We start from the raw sequence: 23,481 nt of genomic DNA, 5'->3' as shown, positions 1-23,481 counted from the left end.
AAAGTAAAAATATACCTTTATTTACACTAAATTGGTGGTCCAGTCGCGTCCTTGGCCGCCATTTTATTTTTCGAACTCGACCGGACTCGACCAATCACATTCTTAATGTACGTCCACGCATAGGTATCTCAGGAGACAGGAAGTAAACCAAACATTGAATTCGGACATGACTTGATGACTTGCTGCCTTGGAAAGCTGCCTCAGAAGGCAGCAATTTAGAGTTTTCGGACGCAGCCAACGTTAGCTTCACTGTTATTTGCGAGAGACGAAAAAATGTTTGAATAAAGAGCCTAGGTAGGGGGAAGTACGCAAAATACATGCGTTTTTTTCTAGTGTAACGTTTATTAATATGTTGGAGGCAATTCCTCAAAATATACTTTATAAAATATACTATTGTAAACAGAATATGGTTGGTATATCAACCCTTATGATTTGATAATAATGTATGTTTTTTTCTCTCTTCCCCCTGTACTTTTGTTACATCATTTTTTGCTGTCTAGACATTTTTGTGGTAAGTCATTTATATAACAATCTCTGTTGCAACATAATACTTTTTTTCTGAACAGTTAACCTTGCACATGATATTTAAATAGTAATGTTTAATTTTTCTTTCTTTTGCTCTTTTGAAAACATTTAACTGCTTTAGCTAAGTAAGTATTATTTTTGAATGTCAAATTCTTACTAAATGTACAAGTTATGACATATTTTATTTAGATATTTAGTGACCATTTCTTTTTCTTCTGTTTGATTTTCTCTAGACCTCAGCCAAATTCCTGGTTTTGCTGGGCAACAGCACCTATTTCATACAATTTATTATAGCGAACCCAAAGGCTCTTTTCAGAGCCATCCACATTGCGTCACTGGTGAGTCATTTTCAATTACTTTTGAATCAGTAATTGCCTAATGACATTATAACATTGTTTTTCTGTTAATGTAACAGATATTGTTTACCAATGTTTATTGTTGTTTGTCAGTTTTGGCCATTTCAGCATGTTTGAAATAGGGGTGTAACGGTTCAAATTACTCACGTTTCGGTGCGTATCACGGCTTAGGGTCACAGTTTCAGTACACATTGGTCACAACAGGCTGCTTTACAAAAATAAAAACCTAAGCTGTTTTTAACCTCTGCCAAAATCAACATTTTCACTTAATAGCACTTGTATTATTATACTATATACCAGCTTTATTGTGCAATTCAATATGAACATAAAATAGCTTAGAACACTGGGTTAGTTTTTATATTCTATGCCGCTATCTTCAAGTTTTTTTTGCAAGAAGATAGGTTTGTTAAAATTCAAACACAGAAGGCAATTTGTGCTGTTTCTGCCTCACCTGCGATCGTGTGCTATCAACAAAACCCTGGTGATGACGCGTAAAGCGTCTCGTCATATTAGATGTATTGTCTTAGGCATACGGCACTCGCGAATTTTACAGTTTTGTCCACGTTTTCTTGAGCACCACTGCTGCAGTACACTTAAATGCAGCTGGGGATGACTCTGTTAGCGTCTTTTCTCCTTCGTTTGCCGTGCTAAACGGTCTGTGAAACACACAAACACGCGAGGATGAACTGTGAGGATGGCAACAAATTTGCATACTTCGAGTTGATTGGACAGGTACTCTCACCTTAACACATGCAGAGATTATTCAGAACCATACATTAGCTTTTTTATGCATCATTTTTTCACCAAACTATAATAGAAATGCGTGGTCGAATTAAACATGGTGCCCGTGCGTCCCGAACTGTGGGTTGGAAAACAGGACGATTCGATTCTTTACCGACAACCGTTACACTCCTAGTTTGAAAGTAAAACTGACTTTATTGAAGATGTACTCCACCTTCAGAAATAAAAATGATAGATTTTTTTACTTAGCCCCATCTAAGTCATCTAAGGTGTTTATGCCTTTTTTTCATCAGCTGAACACAATCAGAGTTCTAATTATTAATATACTGGCTCCTTTTTGCTTTGTAATAAGTTTGATCATGGACCAAACATTTACGATCTCAAAAAAGTCCATCCATCCATCCATCCATCCATCCATCCATCCATCATTAAAGTAATCCATATACAACCCAGTGGTTTAATAAATGTATTTAGAAGCAAAGTATAAGGTTTATAAGAAAAAGTTTAGTTCTGAGCACTTTTAGTGATTAGTTACATATACGTAATTTTATAAAACAAAATCAACTATAGATTTAAATATAGTGGTATGTAAAATCTTATTGGTTCTTGTGTTTCATCATGAGTTGTGACAAAACTGACAGTCGTTAGACACTAAATGTTTTATTGTTTGTTTATTTAAGGTATGTTTTGTAACTAAAAGGTCAAAATATGAATTGTTTTTTTATTAACCCACTGGATACATTAAATTTTGATTACTTTAATAATGGATGGATGCAGTTTTTGGAGCTTCTAAACATTTGGTCTCTGATCAGAGCCATTACAAAGCAAGGAACAGCCAGGGTATTATTTAATATAGGTCTGGTTGTATTCAACTGAACAAAGAAAGACAAACATCTTGGATGACAAGGGGGTGAGTTAAAAAAAATAATAATTCTGAAGGTGGCATTTTACAGTTTAGGTTCTATTGTGTTGCCTGATGCGATAATTTATTAAATTAACAATCTTTACATTAATACCACAGGAAAGGAAACATTTTGAACAGGAATATCATATAATTAATTGTTTATTCTGAAGCATATGTGACTAAGTAGATCATTTTGGGTACGACTAAATAAGATCAAGACTTAATTTTTACCAATTATTATAGGACAGCAGAAACACTGAAGTTTGAATGACATTATACTGCACATTGTGGACCTTTGTATTTAGAAACTATTTAGACCCCCTACACAGTTCAATTTTGTTAGGTCTCAATCTGATACTACAATAATCCCCCCCCCCCTCTTATTATTAATCTGCACTCAGTACCCCATTATGAGAAACTGAAAACAGGATTTTGGAAATGTCTAAATGTATTTAAAAGAAGAAAAAAAAATGAAATTATTCAGACACTTTACTTTGTAGTTAGTTGAAGCACTTTTTGCAGCAAGTACAGCCTCGAGTCTTTTTGGGAATGACGCAACAAGCTTTGCACATCTGGATTGAAGGAATTTCTGCCATTCTTCCTTTTAAATCCTTTCAAGCTCAGTGAGTTTGGATGTGAACTGTCGGCTGACAGCCATTTTCAGGTCTCTCCAGAGATGCTTGGTGAGGTTGAAGTCAGGGCTTTGGTTGGTCCACTTCTCACATAGTTGTCCCTAAACCACTACTGTGTTGTCCTTGTTCTTTGCTTAGGGTCATTTTGATAAGGTTTTAGTGATGATAGCTCAGTGGACTCGAGTCAAGGTAGAAAATCTCGGCATTGATCAACACAAATAAATGGCACCTAAACAAAATTTCTAGTGTTATCGCAAAGGGTCTGAATACTTAAGTAAATGTGATTTTTTTTTCCTTTAAAACATTTTACAGAAATGTCTTAAATTCAGTTTTCACTTTGTCATTATGGGGTACTAGATGTTGATTAATGAGAATGATTTAAATTCTTTTTTTTTTTGAGTCAGAACATTTTAATTAGGCCTTGAAAAGCTGCATCTGACTTTTATTAACACACCCCCAGGTTCACAGACAAGGTTTAGTAAAACACATCTTAAGATATGCCAGTGCCATTGATTTGTCTTATGATACACACCAGTAATGTCTTCTTCAAAGGAGTGCTTTTTAAAGATGCTTAATAGGCTTGTCTGTGAAACCAGTCCACAGTGTTTAATATTGTGACAACTGCATTATCTTTGGAAAGTAATATAATTTTAAATTCTTGAGGTATATATAAATTATTAAAAGGATTAATGCAAACATAACAAATTTGCAAATAAAGTAAAGGGGTTTAAGTACTTTCTAAATACACTGTAAATGTGGTCATGCCTACTTTGAACTAATTTGTCGTTTTTGTTGATTTAGTTTTTCCTAGATTGGACATCTAATTCATCTTTGTAAGTAACAGTTACATATTTCACATTTAAAGCATTAGTTCATCTTATGTTTATCAGCTTACCCCCAGGCCGTCCAAGATGTAGGTGAATTTGTAATTTTAAATTCTTGAGGTATATATAAATTATAAAAAGGATTAATGCAAACATAACAAATTTGCAAATAAAGTAAAGGGGTTTAAGTACTTTCTAAATACACTGTAAATGTGGTCATGCCTACTTTGAACTAATTTGTCGTTTTTGTTGATTTTGTTTTTCCTAGATTGGACATCTAATTCATCTTTGTAAGTAACAGTTACATATTTCACATTTAAAGCAATAGTTCATCTTATGTTTATCAGCTTACCCCCAGGCCATCCAAGATGTAGGTGAATTTGTTTCTTCAGTAAAACACAAATATAGATTTTTAACTCCCAACTGTTTCAGTCTGTCAGATGTATAATGCAGGTGGGTGGTAACACAACTTGATAGAGGAATGTACAGACAAATCCAAATTAAACTCTGCGGCTCATGACGACAACTCAATGTCCTAAGACACGAAACGATCGGTTTGTGCAAGAAACCGAAAAGTATTTATATAATTTTTTAACCTTCAATACAGCACTATGCCTAAAGAAGTACGTGTGTGCACATCTTCTTCTTGGTGTTTAAGGGTGGGTTGCAAACCAACTTCATAAGAGCATACTGCCACCTACTATATCGGTGCCCCGTATAGTGCTTATGCACCCTCATGCAGTGCACCCGATACAATAGGTGGCAGTATGCACCTATGAAGTTGGTTCGCAACCTGTTGGTTCAGTTTTATCTCTTAGGACATTGATGTGTCGTCACGAGCCGCAGAGTTATTTTTCTCTATCAAATTTTAATACCATCCACATGCATATTCACTGAGAGACTGAACGGTTGAAGTTAAAAATCTACATTTGTGTTTTACTGAAGAAACAAAGTCACCTACAATTCGGATGGCCTGATGGTAAGCTGATAAACATAAAAATTTAATTTTTAGACAAACTATTGCTTTAACAATGGGGGAGAGATGACTGGGATTTTATTAAAATAATTTTCCTAAGGCTGAATAATATTACTCAACATAAAATTTGTACAGATTAAAAAATTACTACATATCACATACCTGGCTGTCAGAATATTGCGCATTACATGCCCAAAACATAAGATCATACATCGTCCTGCTGTCTAGTCAATCTGAACACAACAAACCCATGTGTAGTCACATCCTTGTTTCTGCCAAAATGGCAAAGCCAATATGGTTTAAAGGTAGCATCTAGTAACTGCAATGCACAATTGATTTTCACTGCCTGGTTACTTTATGACCTCATGAAGGAACATACACTATTAAATTTAATCAGCAGTTTGCATGGAAAATGAAAAATATTATATGATTTTAAAAGAAGAAATCAGAGTCAGTTTGTGTCATACACTTAACACTCTGTACAGAGCATCAGCTTTTGACTGCCCCACCCTTAACAGAATGAACATACAGACTGGACCTATATTCTGTGTAACCAAGATAATATAATTCAGCCTTTTCAAAAACTGATATTAGAGTGTAGTTTTAATATGATCTTAATACTTTGAGTTTAAACAAAAATTGTAACTTATTTTTGTCCTGCAATATGTTTTGTACAATTAAGTATGTACTGTTAATCATTCTGTAATATGCGTGCTATTTTGACTTTAGAATGTAACTAACTTGTTTTTTTTCTCTTTGTGTTGTGTTTGTTTGTCATGTCCTGTCCTGACCTTTATATACATTTTCTTTCAAACTTTTATCTTGCTAAAATCATTGCTTCTCTTCTATTCTGTACTTTTACTTCACAAACACCTGGCTGCGCATTTCAAAACGTTGCTGCTTTGCTTGCTTGCTTCCTCTTCAAACGCATCCAAACCGCATTTAAACACTGCAAAACATGCCATGCATACCCAAGCAGCTTGCCTCTTAAAAACTGCCAGGATACCAAAAAACCACCGATTCAACTAAAAAAACAAAGCCTACAATTTCTACCCAAAAAAAACGACCCAATTTTTTACCCCACCCAGCCAATCTGTTGCCCTAACCCCCATACACCGACTTTCCCCAAAACAGAACGCCCTTTTAACTTTTTGCTTTGACAGAAAAAGTGAGAGCAGAACTACCTACAGCTCCAGTGTGCCCTGCTGCCTTGAGTGTCTTCACAAAGCAACGTTGATTAGAGGACTGCGTTGGGAAATCAACACCATCAACACACACAATAATTTACTATAGTTTTAAAATAACATAATTTCCTATAGTCTTTTAGACTGCTTATAATAGATAATACACATTACAGTACTTTTAAAAGTCAATAATATATCAGTAAAAAAAAATTGTTTTTGAAGTTCATCTTTGAAACGTATTACATTTATATCTGAGTCTTTTCACATTTGCCTATACTCTACTAATTAATTGCATTAGTAATATTGCCTTTGGTTATCATTTCTGTAAAATATTGGGGTTAACAGTTCAACAGTTCCATTGCTATAGTCTTGTGTGTTTGTATATCTAATTTCTTGACTGTTTTAACAGTGAAATTTTAGTACAGTACTTTTAATATATCAGTAAAATATTCTAAGTTTGACTGTTGTTGTAACTGCTATTTGAATAGACTACATTTAAAGGTCATTAAAATATTTTGGTTTGCCAAGTTCCTCTGTTAATCTTACCACATTGTAACATTTACCTTTATTAATTGGTTGCATTTCTGATATTGCTTTTGGTTAACATTTTTGTACAATATTGGGGTTGACAGTGTTTGACAGTATAACAGTTCAATTGCTATAGTTTTGTGTGTTTGTAAATTTAATTTGTTGACTTGTTACTAAAATTTCAGTCCTATACTTTAAAAGCTAATTAATATATCAGTATTATATTTACAGTTTGACTCTTGTTGTAATTGTTATTTGAGTGCAGTACATTTAAAGGTAATTAAAATATCAGTAAAGTATTTTGGTTTGGCAAGTTCATATTTGAATCTTACCACGTTGTAACATTTGCCTTTACTAATTGGTTGCATTACTGGCATTGCCTTTAGTTAACATTTTGTAATTCAGTGAAATACAAAGGGTTGACGGTATAACAGTTACATTGTGTGTATGTAAATACAGTAGTTTGACACTTGTTACTGTGGTATACTAGCATAACGTATAATAAGCATTAATATTCATTGAGTGGGTCTTTGTATTTGTTATTAAGGTTTTATCCGGAAAATTTGCACTTGTTTAACATACGAAAGGTACTTTGCTATAAACACATCTTTAGATTTCTAACACCTGTTCCATCGTCATGCCACGTAAAGGTAAACGAAGTGAAGCCCAGAAGCAGCGCAGAAAGGTAGAAGCTTCACTGTGCATTAACTCCGTGTCAAGTTCGAGTGACGTAAGCCCAGACGTGCTCTCTGTTACGGCGTCCCACTGTCAAAGTGACCCGAGGTACGGTATTTATTCGAGAGGGCAACAATGCACGTGCAATTCCTTAATGTTTCTCGCGGTGCACAACGAACGTAATGAGCTGAACAGTTTGGAATTAGATGACATTTTAAAGAAAGGTGATGCTTTGTACACTCTTGTCAAGCAAACACTACAGAGTAAAGGACAATTTCGGAGTAATTTCCTTGATTTTGATGAGCTACCGGATAAACTTGAGACAAACTTGTGCTCTTACAACATCATTAAACATGGCCAGAGGTTTGGATTACTAAGAGATGCACCTGCACTAGGCAGCTATGACAACCTCGAGAATACTCTGCAATGTCTCAGAAGTGAAATCAGCAACTGCCTGTTTTTGTGTGGACTTTATTGTGTTGCTTTGTTTAGAGATCGCTCAGGGAGGTTTGGATTTTTTGATTCACACTGCAGAACACCAGATGGCATGTCTACTAATGATGGCACGGGTACTGCTGTAATGTTGACATTTTCACGTTTAGAAGACATGATAGAGAGACGTTTGCTGTTGTTTCAAGGGTGTTTCCAGTTAAGCGATAACGTGCAATTTGATTTGCTGCCAGTATCATTCACAAGCACAACAGTATGTACTGATGTCTCCATGGAGTATCTTGATAACATAGAGCCGTGTGTAGCATCTCAAATATCTGAAAAACTATTTCTGTCCACTAATGACCCATGTGCACCTGCTGCATCATCACAACAGCAAATTCAGGTAATAAATCCAGTTCAGTGGCCAGTCAACACAACAGATGAAGATGAAATGGAGATTCAAACTACTGTAACTGACAATTTGGACAGAGACAAAAATGTTGAATTAAATAAACTTTCTCATAACATCTCAAAAGATTCCTCAATTCAAATTATATTGTCAGATCCAAATGATCAGTGTGTTAAAACATTTAACTTGAATCAGCAATCAAAAAAGCTTAACAAATCCAGAAGGCGCAAGCATTACCAGATAAAATGGCACAAAACAATTTATTTAAAACAAGATAGGAAACAGACAAAAAAAACAGCATTACAAAACAAGCAGAGAATACAAGGAAAGACATAACCAAGCTATGAAGAACTATTATCGAACTAATACAGCTTACAGGGAAAAGCACAAACAAGCCATGAAAAACAACTTGAATAACAAATCTGAAGAATATAAGAATAAAAGAAGGGTTTATGCTATCGTGAATTACAAGAATAATGAGGAATACAGAAATCAGAGAAAATGTTATGGAATCTACAATTACAAGACCAATGAGGAATACAGAAATATAAAAAAGAGAAAAATAATCAGCAATTACAGTAGTAATGCACAATTTAGAGAGAAACAAAAGAAATATATCATTGTAAATTACAGAATGGATAAGAATTTAAGAGAGAGACAGAAAAACTATGTCAAAAGAAATTACAGGAGTAGTAATATATTTAAGGAAAAACATAAGAGATACATCACTGATAGATATTCAAGAGATGCACTTTTCAGGCATAGGCAAAAAGACTATTATACAAACCGGTGCAAAATAGATTTAAACTTTTATGAACAAAGAAAGGATACGTTTAAAAAACTTTATCAACATGACTTGCTTTTCAGGGCTCGTCAGAAAGCATATAATTTTTTCAAAACTAAAGACAGAATATCAGCGCTCAAAATACTTCACAAGATAAACTGTGCACAAGACATACAGCACAAATATAAACTAATTGACTGTGTGCGCCAGGCAACACAAGTGTTTAGAAATGACCAACCTGTTGAAATATAGAATCCAGTGATATTAAAGGCATTGCAAACTTTCAGAGACATTATAAAACAGGGGCCAACATATATCTGCACATGCTGTGCAAGAGCACTCTTCTCAAATCAAGTGCGCACCTGTGATCGTGAAAGCTATCAAAAGAATCCAACAGTTGTTTCAGCATGTTTGACAGGTAACTATGTTCACATCTGTTCTGATTGTACTGATCAGTGTATGAGAAACACAGAATGGATTTGTCACAGCTGCCATTCAACACTTTTGAGAGGTACAATGCCAGACATTGCTGTAGCCAATAAGCTTCAGTTTAGTCCTATTCCTCCAGAGCTATGCAATTTGAATATTCTAGAAAGACATGTTATTGCAAAGTACATTCCTTTTGCTAAAATCTTAACACTTCCTAAAGGCCAACAGAGAGCTATAAAGGGTGCTGTAATTTCAGTTGCATCTGAAGTGGAAACAACAGTTAATTGTTTACCTAGGCCAAGAAGTGAATCACAGCTGCTTACAGTGAAACTGAAAAGACGTCTTTGTTACCAAGGTCATTATCAGTATCAGACTATGAATATGCACAAGGTTTTATCTGCTTTAGGAAAACTTAAAGATATGCATTCAGAATATAAAAATATTGTTATAAATCCATCTCCCCAGGCAGATGAAATGCTGAATGAGTATGAACAGTCTTTAAATGACAGCAGTGCACACGATGAGCCAATGGACATTGACAACAACAGCCAAAGTGAAAACACAGAACGACAAAGCAATGAAAATGATGATAATTCAAGTGATGACCCTGAATCTAATAATGAACAACAATCTGGTCTTGTCTTGGACACATGTCTACAGCCCCCAGATCCTGGTCAACATTTGTTGTCTTATGATGATGGAATATTTTGTATTGCCCCTGCAGAGAAAAACAGTCCTGTAAGCATTTTTAAAATTCCTAAGCTTGAGTCTATGGCATTTCCAGTGCAGTTTCCTGATGGTAAGAACACTTTTGATGAGCCTGACAGAGTGAAATGTGTCTCCCCCAGCAGATACTTTAACACCAGGTTATTCTCTGTAGATAACCGTTGTGCAAAGGATACAAACTACATATTTTTTGCACAGTTTGTCACAGAAATGCACATGGCCACATCTAGTATGTCCATTCAGTTGAGAAAAGCAAAGCCCATGACACGTGATGGTCGTAGAATAAACTGTTCACTGCTGCAGGATAAATCTGAGTTAGAAAAACTTGTACACAACAAAGAGGCAACACGTTTCATGCAGCCACTAAGAGGAACACCAGCTTACTGGGAGAAAACTCTGCATGATTTGTTCTCTATGTTAAGACAACTGGGCACACCTACATTTTTCTGTACATTTAGTGCTGCTGAGATGAGATGGCCAGAAGTTATTACTGCTATTAAAGCCCAACAAGGTGAAACAGTGAACTTTTCTGAATTAGACTGGTCAGAGAAATGTGACATTCTTAAAAGCAACCCAGTCACAGCCATGCGCATGTTTGAAAAACGAGTTGAAGCCTTGATAAGAGATCTAATAAAGTCACCTGCTCAACCCATCGGTGAGGTAATTGACTTTTTTTATAGAGTAGAATTTCAACAGCGTGGCTCTCCACACATTCACTGCCTATTTTGGGTGAAAGATTCTCCAGAATTCGAAAAAGATCAAGATGAAGATGTGTGCAATTTCATTGATAAATATATCTCATGTAAACTACCAGACCCAAACAAAGAACCAGAACTGCATAGAATTGTAAGTGAAGTACAGATGCACAGTCGTAACCACTCCAAATCCTGTAGAAAAAACAATAAGCACTGTAGATTTGGATTTCCCAAACCACCCATGAACACAACCATGATAACTCGTCCCAGGCCTCCTCCAATAGATCAGTCTGATGAAGAAAATGAAGCAACAGAGGAGAGAGAAAATGACAGTACTGCACAAGCAAAAGCACAACTTCAAAAAGTGTGGGATCTGCTGAATGACACAACACAGAGTTTTGAAACCACAGCACAGCTGCTTCAAAAAGCAAACATGACTTATGAAGAATATAAAAAATATTTTCAATGTCTGTCAACATCAAATGTAATTGTCATGGAGAGACGACCACGTGACTGCTGGGTTAATGGCTATAATCCAATGCTGTTAAGAGCCTGGAATGCAAACATGGACATACAGTTCATTATCAATCCATACAGTTGTATCTGTCACGGTGGGTAAATACACTGCTCTCTCTGTGTCTCGTGTATAGTGTTTACTCACTTGTGATGGCATGTGCTCGTTATCCCGATTCCCTTCACCTGTGTTGATTGTCTCACTCCAGCTGCTCATCATTACAGACTCTCCATATATATACTCACTCTGCTCTCTGTTCCTCGTCAGATCCTCACTCTTTGTTTGGCCTCCGTGTCATTCTGGATTGTTTGTACAGCGTGTGGATTGTTTCGTGTCGTCTTCGTGTTGGATGTTCCGGTCTCTGTCCCAGGATTATATTCCACTTCAGACCTACACCACCAACGACCATCACAACCACCATCACCCGCTTTACCACCGTAGCCCTTCGTGCACCATTACCATCATCTGGACATTGTGTTGTTGATATCCCTGTGTTTGTCTTCATTCTGAATAAACCTGTGTTATTTTCCTGCATATGCTTCCAGCGTGTTTCGTACGTCACAGAAGGATCTGACCAGAAATGGAAGCAGCGGGAAATCGCTCCCCATCTCCTCTCGAGGAGTTTCTCCAGCGGGCGGTTCAGAGGATGGACCGTCAGGATAAAGTTATAGAGGAGATGGGTCGAGCAGTCCAAGTAATGGTGACGAAGGTGTCCGAGCTGACCCTACAACAGCAACAACAACTACCTCCCACTGCGCCTCCCACACCCCCAGCTACATCTTCTTCACCAGAGGGAGCCTCTCAGTCGGAGCCTAGACTTCCCATCCCGGACAAATACGCTGGTGAGCCGAATTTTTGCCGCACCTTTTTGTCTCATTGTTCTCTCCATTTTGCTTTGCAACCCAGAACTTTCTCCAGTGAGCAAACCAAGGTGGCGTTCGTGCTCTCTCTCCTGACTGGGAAGGCTGCCCTCTGGGGGACGGCGGTGTGGGAGAACCGTGACGACTGCTGTTCTTCGTTCCCCGCTCTATCTGATGAGATGAAGAGGGTGTTTGATCGCTCCGTCGCCGGGAAAGAGGCCGCGAGACGTCTCTCAGAGCTCCGTCAGGAGGATAAGACCGTCTCTGACTACGCGATCGAGTTTCGCACCCTGGCGGCGGAGTGTAGGTGGAACGAAGAAGCGCAGTGGGACCATTTCCTGCATGGGTTGGCTGACCGCATCCAGCAAGAGATCCATGTGGTGGACTTACCCACGTCCCTGAATGCTCTCATCGACCTGGCCATCAGGGTCGACGCCCGACTCAGCCAGGCGGCACGCCGGAGGGCTACCACGCCGTTACCCATGAGACTGGATCATCTCCAAACCAGCCAGAGCGATGCGGTCAGTCCCTCCAACGATCTCGAGCCCATGCAGGTGGGTCGAGCTCGGCTTTCCCGGGAGGAGAAGCTCCGGCGGAGGTCCCTTGGATTGTGCTTATACTGCGGTAAAGCCGGGCACCAGATCCATCAGTGCCCGGTAAAAGACCAAGCCCGATAGTAAATCTGAGGCTACTATCGGGCGGGATCTCCTCCATGAAGACCTCATCGACATCTACGCTTCTCCCGGTGAAACTACGGTGGTCCACTCACTCTCACGATTGTCACGCACTTTTGGATTCGGGAGCTGAGGGGAGTTTCATCGATCACGTCACTGCACGTAAGCTTCAGATACCACTTACACAGCTTACTCACCAGATTGCCCCGTTCGCTCTTAACCCTCTGGGGTCTAAGGGGTTTTTAGGGCCCTGGGGACGTTTTGACATGCACTGACATTTGTGCTTTTTTCAGTTGCTTAAAAACATATTAATGGCAAAAGTCTCATAACACTGTGTTCATCACAAACTGGGCTACAATATCATATAATCAACATGTATGTACATGTTTGTATTTTTGAGAGAAAAATGTTTATGCGTGGTTTTTGAAAAAGCTAAATTTTTAAGTCACTGATATAACTCCACAAAACTCATTCTAAACATGTTTTCCCAAGACTTTTAAAAACAGGATCTAGTAGTCTAGAGTTTTTTCTTCAAAATGATGTGAAAATCATATGGCCTGCTCATTCACATAAAGCAAGATTTTTATTTACAATTTCTAAGACACTTTTGCTTGGGAAAGGCTGTATGCATGGAGGCGGGAAAGCTCCTGAATAATCAGTGATTGACAGCTGAGAGACAAAAGAGTTGAATAATGAGCCACATGAGCCTTGTGGGGATGTTCAACAGGAATGTAACTTTCTCTGTAGTAATGATAAGGTTTACTTTTCAATATAATGTAAATACACATAATATATATATTTCTATTGAAATATTTTCTATTAATTTCACAAGTATAAGTAACCTTTTAAAAACCATAGTAGCCTAATCATGGTAAAGGTACTGTTTGGCCATCGTAAAGTGAACACACTTCAACACAGGGTTAGTGTTTGGTTGGCCAGCGAGAGGTTTACTTTTGTGCAGTAAAAGCTCAAAAGAACAACTGCCTCTCGGTGTCTGGACTCTTATTAGTGTTTTTGTAATCATTAGAAACACAACAAGGGACACGCGTGATAAACCTATCAATGTTTGTTTACAGTCGCCGCCATTACCTCACGTGTTGATCATGAATGCAGTGAATGTGTGCACACGCGAGTGATCCTGTGTTTAATAAACATGCTGTGCGGAGATATGCGCTTAGACGCAACTAAATAAGGATTGTACTATTTGTAATCGCGTATTTTATAAGAATACCAAAAAGCGCGTCGAGTTTCCTTACTCGCGTGTTTGTGTATGTGCGTTCCCGTTGCGTCAACTGTTTGACGGAAGACAAAGAAAACACTCGCGTCTGGAGATACTGACACACATACGCAAGTAAATAAGGATTTAGATGTCATGTTTGGTGCAATCGGATGAACAACAAGGAATGGAGAGAATGGATTGTGGATTGCGTATCCATTGACTGCAGAAGGCACGAGTCATGCATATGGATGTTTCTGCTCGTTCACTTCAATGGCGCGGGGGTGTGGCGATCTCTTCTCATTACAGATAATGAGGTAACTGGAGAAAAACGGTCCTTCTCCACCTTCTCATACAGTTTACACCGAATGACAATATCTGTTTTCAATCTCACTTACATCATTTAAAAGGAGACATTCTTAGCATTATGTAGACATTTATCTTTTGTCCCTACGACAAGTATTCGTTAAGTTACAGTTTATTTTTCTGACGCGTTTCTGAAAGGACTTCACTGAGGGAGAGAGAACAAAACGCGCATCATGTTTATTTTCGTAATTTTGCGAAAAGCACAACATTCTGTTTTTATTGGGTGTGGACAGAAAAAAACTAGACACTGTAACGTTTTAAATGATGTATAAATCATATCTGTATGTCAAAAATCAGCAGAGTAATTTAAGTCTCTTTGTGGAGTGATTGAAAAATAGAGAGTTTGCGGCGCCCGCGCCGCCGTCGACCCCAGAGTGTTAATGGACACAAGCTTCCTACCATAACCCACATCACGGAACCTGTTTCACTCATCACATCGGGCAATCACCACGAGAACATTTCCTTTTACGTCACAGACTCCCCTCTCTCACCCATTGTTCTCGGACACACCTGGCTTCACCAACATAATCCGAAGATCGACTGGCGTCTTGGGACAGTTACCAGCTGGAGTGAGGGGTGTCACAAGTCTTGTCTTTTGTCTGCGTGTCTAACTGTTTCTGAGTCTGTGTTTCAGGGGGAAGCAGTGGATTTATCTAACGTGCCCGCAGAGTACCAGGACCTGAAGGAGGTGTTCAGTAAGTCGCGGGCTGATTCTCTACCTCCTCACCGTCCCTATGACTGTGCGATAGAGTTACTTCCCGGTACTTTTCCGCCTAAAGGCAAGTTATACTCTTTATCTGTTCCTGAGATGAAGGCCATGGAGAAATATATTTCTGATTCTCTAGCAACGGGGTTCATTCGTTCTTCCTCTTCTCCAGCGGGGGCGGGGTTCTTTTTTGTGGGGAAGAAGGATGGATCCTTGCGACCTTGTATTGATTACCGAGGGTTGAACAACATAACGGTAAAGAATACTTATCCTTTGCCGTTGATGTCTTCAGCATTCGAGAGGTTGCAAGGAGCGTCCGTCTTCACTAAATTGGACTTATGTAATGCTTATCATTTGGTCTGCATCAGGGAGGGGGATGAATGGAAGACTGCTTTTAACACCCCTCGTGGCCATTTTGAGTACTGCGTGATGCCTTTCGGGCTATCTAACTCGCCGGCAGTCTTCCAAGCACTCGTTAATGACGTGTTGCGAGACATGGTAGATCAGTTCATATATGTCTACCTGGATGACATATTGATTTTTTCATCGTCTCTCCAGGAACATGTGCAACACGTACGACGAGTGCTTCTGCGGTTGCTAGAGAATGGGCTTTTTGTCAAGGCGGAGAAATGCGTTTTTCATGCACAGTCTGTTCCTTTTTTAGGGCACATCATTTCGACTGAGGGTGTCCGCATGGATCCTGATAAGGTTAAGGCTGTGGTGAATTGGCCATCCCCAGATTCTCGCAAGGCCCTGCAGAGATTTCTGGGGTTCGCCAATTTTTACAGGCGTTTCATTCGCAATTTCAGCCAACTTGCCGCTCCTCTGACTGCCTTGACCTCCCCTAGTACTGCGTTCAGGTGGTCAGACGCAGCCGAGGCTGCATTTGCCAAAATCAAGAGATGCTTTGTTTCAGCTCCCATTCTTGTTTCCCCTGATCGCACACGTCAGTTCATAGTGGAGGTCGATGCGTCAGAGCTGGGGGTAGGAGTAGTGCTTTCCCAGTGCACACCTTCAGACGGAAAGGTTCAGAAAGTAATTATGACATTGGTAACAGAGAGTTATTGGCAGTCAAACTTGCATTGGAGGAATGGCATCACTGGTTAGAAGGTTCGGGTGTACCTTTTATCGTTTGGACCGACCACAAGAACCTCGATTACATTAAAACTGCCAAAAGACTTAACTCCAGGCAGGCTCGGTGGGCTTTATTTTTCAGACGTTTCGATTTTACTCTTTCATACCGTCCGGGTTCTAAAAACATCAAACCCGATGCTTTGTCTCGACTTTTTGAGCGTTCCGGTCGATTTTCTACTCCCGAGCATATTTTACCGGAGACTCTATTTATCTCCGCGCTCAGATGGGAGGTCGAATCGAAGGTTTTGACAGCCTTAGAAGGGGTAACGCCTCCGTCTCGTTGCCCATCGAACCGCTTATTTGTGCCGGAGAAGTTAAGGTCCAACGTAATCCAGTGGGGTCATTGTTCCAAGGTAGCTTGTCATCCAGGGGTGAATCGCACTAAGTTTTTAGTCAAACAACGATTCTGGTGGCCAGGTATGGCTCGTGACATTCACGATTTTGTTTTGGCTTGCTCGGTGTGTGCCACTGGTAAGACTTCGAATCGCCCTCCTGACGGGTTACTTTTACCGCTGCCAGTCCCTTCGAGACCCTGGTCCCACATTGCGCTAGATTTTATTACCGCCCTCCCACCCTCCCAGGGTAATACGGTGATTTTAACCGTAGTGGACCGATTCTCGAAGGCGACTCATTTCATCCCCTTGCCCAAATTACCATCAGCCAAGGAGACAGTGGTTACTGTCGTAGACCACGTCTTCCGGTTACATGGCCTTCCGACAGACGTGGTCTCCGACAGGGCTCCCCAATTTGTGTCCAAATTTTGGAGAGAATTTTGTAAGTTATTAGGAGCGACTGTTAGTCTGTCCTCCGGGTTCCATCCCCAGAGCAATGGTCAGACCGAGCGAGCCAACCAAGATGTGGAAAGAGTGTTACGATGTTTGGCTTCCAAGAATCCTTCGTCCTGGAGCCAACATCTCTCTATGGTGGAGTACGCACACAATTCGTTGCCAGTGTCATCTACGGGCCTATCTCCGTTTGAATGTAGTCTAGGTTACCAGCCACCTAATTTTCCCAGTCTGGAATCCGAGATTGCGGTTCCCTCCGCTCACGCCTATGTCCAGAGGTGTCACCGCACCTGGACTAGAGCTCGTGAAGCTCTACTCCGGGTGGGGGCGCGCACCAAGGCTAAAGCCGATCGCCACCGGTCTAAGCCTCCCGTATACGTCGTCGGTCAAAAAGTGTGGCTTTCTACTCAGAACATTCCGATGCGTTCCGTCTCGAACAAGCTTGCTCCCAAATTTATTGGCCCATTTGCTGTTGCCAAGATTATTAACCCGGTAACAGTTCGCCTTAACCTCCCTCCTGCGTACAGGAGAATTCATCCTGCGTTTCACATCTCTAAAATCAAACCTGTTTTTCGTTCACGACTTAACCCGCCAGTTCCGGTTCCCCCCCCGCCTCGTCTCGTAGCAGGGGAACCTACCTATTCGGTGAATCGTATTCTGGACTCTAGGCGGAGGGGACGCGGATTTCAGTACTTGGTGGACTGGGAAGGTTACGGTCCGGAGGAGAGAAGTTGGGTGCCTGCTCGGGACATACTGGATCACTCCCTTATTGATGATTACCGTCAACAGGTACAGCAGGCTAGGAACGTCAGGTGACGTCCTAGGGGAGGGGGTACTGTCACGGTGGGTAAATACACTGCTCTCTCTGTGTCTCGTGTATAGTGTTTACTCACTTGTGATGGCATGTGCTCGTTATCCCGATTCCCTTCACCTGTGTTGATTGTCTCACTCCAGCTGCTCATCATTACAGACTCTCCATATATATACTCACTCTGCTCTCTGTTCCTCGTCAGATCCTCACTCTTTGTTTGGCCTCCGTGTCATTCTGGATTGTTTGTACAGCGTGTGTGGATTGTTTCGTGTCGTCTTCGTGTTGGATGTTCCGGTCTCTGTCCCAGGATTATATTCCACTTCAGACCTACACCACCAACGACCATCACAACCACCATCACCCGCTTTACCACCGTAGCCCTTCGTGCACCATTACCATCATCTGGACATTGTGTTGTTGATATCCCTGTGTTTGTCTTCATTCTGAATAAACCTGTGTTATTTTCCTGCATATGCTTCCAGCGTGTTTCGTACGTCACAGTATCATGTACATTCTCTCATACATTTCAAAAGCTGAACATGAGATGAGTGATTATTTAAAAAAAGTAATAAAAGACTCAAGTCATGATAACATGTCTGACTGTGAAAGCATGAAGCAGGTCATGAATTGCTATGCAAAATCTAGGGAAGTTTCCGCTCAAGAAGCAGTTGCTCGCACATGCAGTCTAAAACTGAAATCATCATCACGAGCTGTCATATTCATACCCACTGATGACAATGCTGTAAAGATGAGTTTACCAATAAAGTATTTACAGACAATGGACCCTGACTTAGAGAATGTGTGGATGACTGGACTGCCAGAAAAGTACAAGGCCAGACCAAACAAACCTGAATTTGATAACATGTGCATGGCAGAATTTGCAAGTGAATACCGCATTGTTTATGGAAGACAGAAAAAGGGTAAAAATGTTTTGGCACTCCAAAAGAATATAGGACACGTTCAAAAAAGAACACGGGGTAAACCTGCTGTTATTAGATTTGCTCGTTTCTCACAACAAAAAAACCCAGAAAAATACTTTGGAACATTGTTAAAACTCTACCTACCATATCGCACAGATGAACAGCTTAAGTCTCCAAGATTCCCAACATATGAATCATTTTACAAATTTGCTTCAGTAAACCTTCCAGGCACTGATGAACTGCAACGCGTGTGCATGATTGTAAATGGAAACCGTGAAAAGTATGAGAAGCATAATGAGGCAATAGAACAAGCAATTGAGGATTTTGAACAGAACGGTCCAGTCGAGGATGCATGGACAACATTAGCACCGGCAACTGAGGTGATCAGGCTGGAATGCATAATGGAACGTGAACCATCTGATGCAAACGATGAACAAGATGATATTCCTGAATACACAGCATCTTCTTCTGTCAATAATACAGCTATGCCAGTAATAGAAGTTCCCCAGCTCAATTCTGCACAGATTCGCAAAATGTTTCAAAGCTTAAATCAAACACAAGCTTCTGTATTTTATGCCGTGCGAGACTGGTGCAAAAGATGTGTTTCTGGTGAAAACCCACAACAGTTTCTATATTTTTTAAATGGAGGAGCAGGAGTTGGCAAATCACATGTTATTAAATCTATTCATGCAGAAGCATCTAAAATATTGCGCAAACTTCCATGCGTGAGAGAGCACACTGACATTTCCAAACCAACAGTTCTTTTAACAGCATTTACGGGTACTGCTGCTTTTAACATTTCTGGTAAAACATTGCACTGTCTTTTAAAACTCCCAAGAAGCTTAAAACCTACATACCAAGGCCTAGGAAACAGCTTGGATGAAATCAGGGCAGACTTTTCTAACGTACACATTATAATAATAGATGAAATATCTATGGTATCAAAACAGTTGTTTGCGTATGTTAACTGGAGACTGCAACAGATTAAAGGAAACCAGAAACCTTTTGGCGGATTGTCTGTTCTTGCTGTTGGAGATTTTCTACAGTTGCCTCCCCTAGGCAGAGCACGCCCACTCTGTGTGTATGAGAATCATGTGTTGGACTTCTGGAAAGATCAATTTCAGATCATAACACTGACACAGATTATGAGACAGAGAGAGGATCTTGAATATGCTGAGCTGCCCAACAGACTGAGAGTAAAACAGAAGCATGACAGGCTCACAGCTGCAGACCAGTGCATGTTACAAACTGTCATACGTTTGTCTCCCGAAGAGTGTCCCACTGATGTTTTACACATTTTTGCAACCAATAAAGAGGTAGACAATCACAACACTGCAGCCATATTCTCTCAATTTTCAAATATTATTACTATTGATGCCAATGACTACAAAAAAGATCCTCGAACAGGTGAAATGAAAAAGCAAGCTGCACCATATAAAGGAGACAAATGTGATCTAATTGACAAACTACAGATTGCAATTGGTGCACGAGTAATGCTTACCAGAAATATTGATGTGGAAGATGGACTGGTTAATGGTACTTTTGGTAAAGTGGCAAAAATTACAACTCAGGAACGAGATGGTGTTCCATGTGTGCTTTTAATTGGTCTTTACCTGGATGATGTAAATGCTGGACAAAAACATCGTAACAAAGCACCTGGTGGAGATGACAACACTGTATATATTGAGAGGTCAGAGGAGCCGCTAAAAAGAAAGGGAACAGTTCGAAGGCAATTTCCAATGAAACTTGCTTTTGCATGCACTATACACAAAGTTCAAGGAATGACAACTGATCGTGCTGTTGTATCGCTAAAGCATATTTTTGAACCAGGCATGGCATATGTTGCACTAAGCAGAACCACAGCGCTTAGTGGATTGCACATAATAGACTTTGATGAAAAAATTTTTTACTGTGATCCAGAAATAAATGCCTCTTTGGAGAACATGCCAAAAGCTGACTTTCAACATGTCCAACCTCTTCTACACACTGAGTATGATGCAAATTCTCCTCTTACTATCATTCATCATAACACAGAGGGACTACAGTGTCATATGGATGATTTAAAAAGTCATCATGAGCTTTTGTTGGCTGATGTTTTGTGTCTCACTGAAACACACCTGTCTGGCTCATCTGCTCATGAGTGTCTCCAGCTGGAAGGATACAGAATTTATAATCGCAACAGACATACCTCCTACACAAATAATCTACAGTTGGCAAACAGAAATGGTGGTGGAGTGGCCATTTATGTGAGAAATAGCTTACAAGCTCATCCTCTGATGTACATACAAAACGTGACAGACCTGGAATATTTGGTTTTAAAAGTAGAACACCCCAAAGAAGCACTTGTCACAGTAATTTACAGACCACCTAAATACAACCTAGGAGTGTTTTTGACTAACCTAAATGCCCTTTTGACATCCTAGAAATCATAAACATCAACCCTGTTATAATTTTAGGAGACTTCAATGAAGACCAGCTGTCCCATGGGAACAAACCCATTTTGAAACTGTTTAATGACAAAGGATATACACAACTGATCCACACTGGGACTACTGAAAACAACACCCTTCTGGATCCTGTGTTTATTAGTAGCACACACTCACATATCAGAGCAGGAGTACTGCAAACATACTACAGTTATCACGATCCTGTCTACTGTATTTTGGAATAGATACTATAAGAAATTATCAGCTGTGAAACTTCATCCTCATCAACTTAGCAAGTACACATTAGGATTAACATTGCTTTTAAAACATTCCAGATTTAAAAGATTCCAATAAAATATACCCACATTAGAGTCCCTTAACAACAATCTGTCACATGAACAAGATATATATTTTGATGTTTATTACATAAATGTGATGAATTCAATTTATCACATTTACTATCAGGGATGATGCAACCCTGCTATTTAAATGCACACACACACACACACACACACACACACACACAAAAACAAACACACATTCTATTTGATTCAATCTTAACTGTGTGGGGACATTTGGTCCCCACAACGTAAATACCAGGTGTTTGTGCACATGTTTGTGCACACACACACTATTTTTTTATTTGTTTCTATCTTTATGGGGACATTTGGTCCTCTTAACATAATAAAAACTAGTTATGCGCATGTGCGTACATAGACGCACACACACACACACACACACATGCAGTTTTCATACTCTTCCAGTATTCATATACTATTCATGATTTAAACATTTAAACCATGACATATACTATAATGTTTTTATGCATGATAAACACATTAAAACATAAAAAATGTAAATGGAAAAAAGACTCATGCATCTGAATTTTTTGTATTTGGTTAAGACAGATTTGCTGTGCTGGTTCTCAAGTGTCCCACTACCAACCCAAAAAACACCTACATGATAAGAGTTGCCAAATGGGATGGAGCATGAACCAGGTGCATGAGGTGATGATCCAATGACGGGTAAGACTCTCTTTTGGCCAGCGGAGGGCAACCTAAGGCAGGACATCACCGCCCTGGGCACCTGCCCGAGCAGGCAGGTGTGAAATGGATCAAGAAAGTGGATATGATGCTTTTTGGGCCAAAAGCATCAAATAGGAGGGGCTGTAAGACATTACAAGCTGCCTCAATCAAAAATCCACTAGATCATCCCGACCAGCTCCTCGACCACATCATCCTGACAGGCAATTCTGATTTTTGTTGCCACACTACTTGAGTGTGAGATGAAACAATTCTGGACAATCAAATGTGGGTCACTTGAGAATCATTTCTAAATTTGTAAGGCTACATTTTATAGAAAACATACAGCAAGCCAAATTCATGACTTTAATATACACAAATATAAATATACAAATTTCTGTGTGTGTGTGTGTGTGTGTATCAATACAAATAAATCACTGTTTAAACAAACTTACTTCTTGTGGTTCTTTAATATATCATTACAGCATATCTAAACAATAAAACTGTATGTTTAAGCAATGATGTAAACACATTTAAATATTAAGCTAAAATGTTTTAACATTTGTGTTTTAGCATAATAACAACATGAAACACCTTAAATAAGGGCAACACATTTTATCATGTTGTTAGCTTGTTTTAAAATAATGATAACATGTTTTAGCATGATACAGTTGTTAGGTGGTTTTAAAGGTTGTTGCTAGGGTGCTGCTAAGTAGTTTCTAAGGGAACACTGGGTGGTTGTTATAGTCTTGCTATGTGGTTGCTAAGATGACAATTTATTTGTATAGCACAATGTCTGTCAAATGATGTGCCATTGACAATGTAATCAAATTCATACTAAAAATAACAAACAAACAATACAAATAACAAAAAAAAAACAGAAATTAACATAAAATTGCACTAATTAATATGCATGACACAATGTCAATCAAAAGCTTTTGAAATTTAAAAAGTTTTAGGTCTGGACTTAAAAGTGAGAAGAGGTGGAGCTTGTCTTATGCTAATTGGATAGGCATTCTAAAGCCTGGGAGCAGCAATGTAAAAAGCTTAATCTCCCGTACACTTAAGCCTCGATTTAGGGGTACATAATAAAGCCTGATTTGATGACAGAAGAGATCTTGAAGGTTGATATTCAGTCAGTAATTCAGAAAGATAGGTTTGTGCTAAGCCATGTTAAGGTTTGTAGACAAGTAACAATATTTTAAAATGTGCACAACTACTATGAAA

General features: G+C 39.4%; 1 non-coding gene across 2 annotated transcripts; it reads left to right on the top strand.

Moving 5' to 3' along the window:
- Positions 1-281: 281 nt before the first annotated feature.
- Positions 282-6,638, top strand: LOC129433561 (uncharacterized). 2 transcript variants are annotated; one of them, XR_012372746.1, is made up of 5 exons: positions 282-650; positions 759-863; positions 3,970-3,991; positions 4,251-4,272; positions 5,938-6,638. It is a non-coding gene; the product is annotated as an uncharacterized protein (transcript). The 2 variants fall into 2 exon arrangements; XR_012372745.1 differs by having other exon boundaries at positions 5,935-6,638.
- The last annotated feature ends 16,843 nt before the right edge of the window (positions 6,639-23,481 follow it).

Source organism: Misgurnus anguillicaudatus, chromosome 12 (genome assembly GCF_027580225.2).
Source record: "Misgurnus anguillicaudatus chromosome 12, ASM2758022v2, whole genome shotgun sequence".
NCBI classification, from domain to species: Eukaryota; Metazoa; Chordata; class Actinopteri; order Cypriniformes; family Cobitidae; genus Misgurnus; species Misgurnus anguillicaudatus.
This window is presented reverse-complemented; position numbering and strand designations above follow the sequence as displayed.